The following is a 6,502-nucleotide window of genomic DNA, read 5'->3' as shown; positions in this document are numbered from 1 at the left end:
AGGTCAGTCTCATCTCTTCATCGCATTATTATCGGAAGAAATTTGGGCCACCAATTTCAGAACTTGAGAGATAATGACACCGTTTCATAAGTTCCAATAGATCAAGATCCCCATTAGCGTATTATTTTCACTTACCCCCCAACATTTTACAAGTTTGGCAAACCAGAAATATTGAGGAAAATTACTAGGCAGAGCTGCTAAGGGCAGACTTGAACCTCGGTCACCCGGCAGAGCAGAACTGAATGAGGAGCAGCTGGATGGAGCTAAAGAAATATCAGTCATTTAGCAATCAGATGAACTTATCTAATCTGCATATTTTATTATCCCTTCTCTTTTTGATACTGCAATAGTGAGAGTATTAATTTGGATGTTGCAATATGGGGTGGGATAAAGTCTTATATGTACTATATATATCATGTGGCAATGTCACAAGCCAGTAAACTATGAACATCCAAGATCCGAATGAGGTCCGGACTTTCATGAACCGACGCCTGATATGCTATCTTATCCGAAAGAGGTCAGTATTCTATGAACAGGCACAGAGTGCAAATATGCACCTCTCTACTTTGATCTTTCCTTGTATGGATTACATATGGCTAATCAGATGCTGAAGTTAAAGCATCTGTGTTTGTTCTAATGTCTTCAAATGCCGACAGTTATCCTTCTAATCAGCACAGGAAGATCAAATCGAGGGATAAGCTTGAAAAGATTATGTTCTTGCAAAAGAGAAGACCGAGTAACTTGAGGTCACGAATTCTTTTCTAATTTATGACCATAGAGTTTTGCACTTCTGTATGAATAATTGAACAGAACAAATATCTCAATTTCGTCTTTCTTTCAAGAAATTTTACATAATTCTCGGGATGTTAACCGGTAGAAGCAAGTCATCTCATCTCAATTGTGTAATTAACTTGTTGCATCTTATCTATGAGCTGAAAACATATATGAATGAAGCAATGGCTGAAGCTGTTGATATTAGGGAAAATGATGCGATGAGTCTGAGGGTGAACCAGTGAAGTGGAGGAAGAGAAGATTACTTGCAATTGGAGAGTCCTGAAAAGCACTACTGAGCTCCGCAAGTCGAAGGTAAGTGCTTGCATTCGATCAATTGCATATTTTTCTCCACTTACGTGAAGCTTAATCATGCCTCTCCCAATTTTTTCTTTACCTCATCATATCCTGCATAAACTACCAATCATACAAAAATTTCAGTTTTCCGAGACAAGCATCCGTGCAGCATTGCAGCAAATTGTCGAGTTTACATGAGCTTAGGACAAGTAGTTGGAGCAGATTTCATATGCATCTTTGTTCTCTTCTGAAACCTTGCAGGGTAAACCAAAGGAGGAGGATCCCATGTCACAAGAAGAGGCTATGGGTTATTCCGAGAACCTTGTGGACTTTCTTATGGACTTTGAATGAAAATGAAGAATGATCAATCGTTTTTCCATCGGAGATTAAAACCAGGATAGGAACAATCAATGTACATCACGATGATGTGTCGTGAAATTAGTCCTGGCATTTGCGGAGGGAAATTTTGCTAGAGTATCAGAGATGGTTTTTGCACAACTTTGTGTATTATCATTGGTGTAGTGAAACTGCATTCTGAGCTTTGCGTGAACCCCACAATCATTAAACCCAGCACCACCTGCAGTAATCATGAGAAATATAATTAGCAACGGTTCGTAATGTCTAGAAGCTGTTGGATCAATTTTTTATCGTGGAATCTACACCAAAGAAGTTGATATGACGATAAATATGTTCCGGGACGTTCATCAAGGGACCAGATAGTTTTTCCACATATGCTGGCTCTTAGGGGTGCTCATGGCTCTTATGACGAGAACTGAACTGAACCGTTTCGAACAACAAAGGTGCTTCGGTTGGTCACTTGAGTACCGATCTGATCCGAACCATTTGACATCCAAAAAACCGAATCATTTTGAACCAGTTATTTTGGTTCTGTTCAGTTTTTGTTCCTTTTGAATAGCCTTAGTGTCGAGTTTGAGTTGAAGAGAAGAGAAGAAGAATATTTTTTTCACTTAAGTTATTATAGATTGTACAATTGTATATTAGGAACCCGTATATTTGGTATTTGACATTTTCGGTAGTCTTGGATATTAGGCTCATGACAATTAATTAGTTTCCTCTTTTGTAATACTACACAGCCTATATACTGTGTCAATTGATTCAATGCAAAATAAGTTGGATTCTTCCAATAATTCTCATGGTATCAGAGCATCTGTGCTCCTGGACCGATTGAAGTTTTTATTTTTATTTTTTTTTCCTGCAACAAAATGTCTGATGTCAGTGATGATGAGAAGAGTCCAAGGTTGGACTCTAGATCATCAAAGGATAGGAAAGCAGGGGACGACTCAGTAAGGAGCATGGAGGTCCCGCCGGTTTATCGACTTGCGTCTTCTGACAGCACAGGAGCCCAGGTGATTGGGTGCACCCTCAACGGTGACAACTACCTAACATGGTCACGGGCTATGCTAATTGCGCTTCAAGCCAGGAACAAGCTAGCTTTCATCGATGGATCTCTGGAGAGACCAGACGATAAAGACCCTCTTAGAGAGAGGTGGGAGAGGTGTAATTCCACGGTCTTGGCGTGGATATTTAACACCATGGAGGGGAGTCTCCAGGCCACCGTAGCTTACACGGTGGGTGCCAGAAGCCTATGGGACGATCTCAAGGAGAGATTTTCCGAAGGGAATCAATCTAGGGTTTTTCAAATCAAGACTGACATTTGTCTTCTCAAACAGGATGGATTGAGTGTTCGGGAATACTACGGCAAATTGAAATTACTGTGGGACGAGTTGGAATTCTATTTGGAACACCCGGGCTGTAGCTGTGGAGCGAACGCAACGATTGCGGCACAGATAGAAGCAGAGAAGTGCTATCAGTTCCTTATGGGACTTACCTCGGAATTCAACACAATCCGATCGACGATTCTCAGCATCAAACCACTGCCGAACCTGAACAAGATATATAAGATGGTAGCGAATGAAGAGAGGCAGAGGATGGTCACTCGGTCGAGAGAAACCGTCCCGGCATCCGCTATCTTCCTTGCCAGAGGAGAAACAGAACACGGACGACCTGGGATTGAAAAGTTGCAGAGCTTTGGGGGAAGGGAAAGTGACCTGCAGTCACTGTGGGAAACCGGGCCACACGAAGGGCATGTGCTGGGCCATAATCGGATACCCGGCCTGGCATTTCAAGTCCAAGGCGGGTGCAGGAAAGGGGCCCAGGACGGGACAGGCCAAGCAAAATGCTGGGCTGCGAGGAAAGGCCCAAACTCAGCGAGGCCCAGATCAAGTGAACGCAGCCCAGACAGTGCAGGGAGCGAGTTCGCGAGCCGAACGCCTAGAGGCCCTACCCGACGAACATTTCCAGCGACTGTTATCCATGCTTTCCCAGGATGTCGTCGACCCGAACCTACTTGTCGGTAATAAATTTAATTTAGTGACTTTGCAGAATGAATGGATTTTGGACACAGGAGCATCACGACACATGACAGGATGTCTTGAATATTTTTTGATATCTATTCCAATCAAGGGCGGAGCACCGGTATATATTCCAAACTGGGGCATGGTGTAAGCCACCCGGGCGAGAAATGTGATAATTGTAGGACTGATGGAGATTACCAACGTGCTTTATGTGCCCAGTTTCAATTGCAATTTAATTTCGATTGCACAATTGTCAAAGGAGCTGGATTGTTATGTGATGTTTTGCTCTGATTTATGTGTTATCCAGGACCGCACCTCGAGGAGGACGCTTGGATTAGGTGAACTTCGAGGAGGGGTCTATTATTTGAAGCAAGTGGCTACTGCACCACAGAAATGTCAAGTAGTTGTGGAAGAGTTTGCAAATATTTGGCAACAGAGGCTTGGTCATCCATCTTGCATGATAAAGTTGAAGGGTATTGATTTAAATTTTTTAGAAATAAGTAATAAGGAGTGTGATGTGTGCCTTAGAGCGAAACAGACACGCTCACAATTTCACTTGAGTATGAATAAAGCTAAATACCCATTTCAGTTGATACACTGCGATTTGTGGGGACCGTATAGAGTCAAAGCAAGTTGTGGAACCAATTATTTCTTGACTATTATTGATGATTTTAGTCGAGGTGTGTGGGTTTATTTATTGCGAGAAAAGTCAGAGGCTCAGTGATTTATCATTGATTTTTATAATTTAATAAAGAATCAATTCAGTCGCACGATCAAAATTCTGAGAAGTGATAATGGGATGGAGTTTTTGTCAAGGGAGCTACGAGAATTCTTTTCTACACATGGTATTGTGCATCAGATGTCTTGCACAAATACATCGCAGCAGAATGGTCAGGTTGAAAGGAAGCATCGACATATCCTCAACGTCGCTAGGGCTCTAATGTTTCAGGCCTCATTACCGACAAAGTTCTGGGGGGAGTATATCTCAATGGCTGTCCACTTGATAAACATCACTCCGACGCCTTTACTTGATAACAAGAGCTCACATGAGGTACTTTTCGGAAAATAGCCTAATTACTCAAATTTACGAGTTTTGGGTCATTATGCTATGCTTACACACGAACCAAAGATAAGTTTGAGCCAAGGTCTCGACGATGTGCTTTTATTGGGTATCCCCATGGAAAGAAGGGATGGAGACTCTATGATTTACAGAATCGGCAGATGTTCATGTCAAGAGATGTGAGATTTTGTGAAACGATTTTTCCTTTTGCCAAGGAGGATGAAAAATCAAACCAACAAGAAGGAGGCGGCCCACTTTTTCTCGAAGATACCTCAGCTGGCCCAAGGAGAGCAATTGGACTTTTTAGGTGAATCTTCATCAGACCGGTCCAAGCGCTGGGAGAAGCCCAGTCGCGCTCGGTAGCGGCAGGCCAACACTGAGGAGGAAGAGAGGCCCAGTGATACAGATGGGCCTAGTCTAGCCCAGCAATCACTAACGGCAGATCACACTGCGGAGCGAATGGGCCGCGGTCAGGGAGGAAAAGATTGGGCAGCCTAGGAAGAAATTTCTGATCTGGGCCAAGTTGAGAGGCCTGCTGGGCCAGTTCTGGAAACAATAAGGGATAATTCCTCCCTGGGTCGAACATAAAAGAGCCCGTCCGGATTATAGAAGCTAGGGGGAGTATTATGGACGCAAAGAGGAGAATTTCGCAATTTAAAAGGGAAGGAGAATCATCCAAAAAGGGAATTTCTTCTGGAAATTTAGAGGATAGTCAAGAAGTGACTTTGCGGCGATCTGAACGGGTTCCCAGCCTTCCTAAACATTTCAAGGATTATATCATCCACACTGCTCGCTATAAGTCCCCTTCTCCTGTTTTGCCCACTACCTTGCACTCCTCAGGTACGTCCTATCCCATTGAGAGATTTGTTGATTATTCCACTGTCTCTAACCAACACAAGGCATTTCTAGCTGCAATTGATTCAAACAGAGAGCCCTCATCTTATCGAGAGGCTGTCCAAAATCCAAGATGGAGAGACGCAATGGCTGAAGAAATTCACACTCTCGAATTAAACAAGACATGGACGATTGTACAATTACCTCCTGGTAAACATCCTATTGGCTGCAAATGGGTGTATAAGGTGAAGCGTCGGGCTGATGGAAGCATAGAACGATATAAGGCGAGACAAGTTGCAAAGGGTTTCACCCAGGTCGAAGGAATTGACTACCATGAGACTTTTGCACCAGTATCCAAGTTGGTAACTTCTTAACAGTGGAAGTAGCAAAAGAGTGGCACATCCATCATATGGACGTCAACAATGCCTTTTTACATGGGGACCTGGAGGAAGAAGTATATATGAAACTACCTCCTGGTTTTTCTACTTCGAGTAATGGAACCATGTGTAGGCTTCGCAAGTCTTTATATGGACTACGTCAGGCATCAAGAAATTGGTTCTCGAAGTTTGCGAAGGCACTTCGGCACTATGGGTTCATTCAATTAGGTGCGGACCATTCCCTTTTTATTTTTAATCGAGGAAATATTTTCCTTGGTGTGCTGATCTATGTGGACGACCTGATCATCGTAGGCAACAGTGCTAGCCACTGTGAATCTTTTAAGGGATATCTGGATAGGTGCTTCCGCATAAAGGATTTGGGACCGCTGAAGTATTTTCTTGGCATTGAGGTTACTAGGATGGGCTCTGGTTTTTTTTCTCAGTCAGCGGAAGTATGTCCTTGATATTTTGGCTGAGTGTGGGATGTTGGCATCACGACCATCACCTTTTCCCATGGAGCAGCGTCATCACCTATCCACGAGTTCCAGTGATTTGTTATCAGATCCAGGCAAATACAGGCGTCTGATTGGGAGACTCATCTATCTAACTATCATGAAGCCAGAACTCAGCTATTCCCTTCACACTTTGGCACAATTTATGCAGGATCCACGCCAAGATCATTGGGATGCTGCTATGCGGGTTCTTCGTTACTTGAAATAGTCTCCCGGTCAGGGAATTTACCTGCGGCCTACTTCTCTGGAGCTCGAAGCTTTTTGTGACTCGGATTG

Source organism: Punica granatum, chromosome 7 (genome assembly GCF_007655135.1).
Source record: "Punica granatum isolate Tunisia-2019 chromosome 7, ASM765513v2, whole genome shotgun sequence".
Taxonomy (NCBI): domain Eukaryota; kingdom Viridiplantae; phylum Streptophyta; class Magnoliopsida; order Myrtales; family Lythraceae; genus Punica; species Punica granatum.
The sequence above is the reverse complement of the archived record's forward strand: the minus strand, read 5'-3'. Positions refer to the sequence as shown.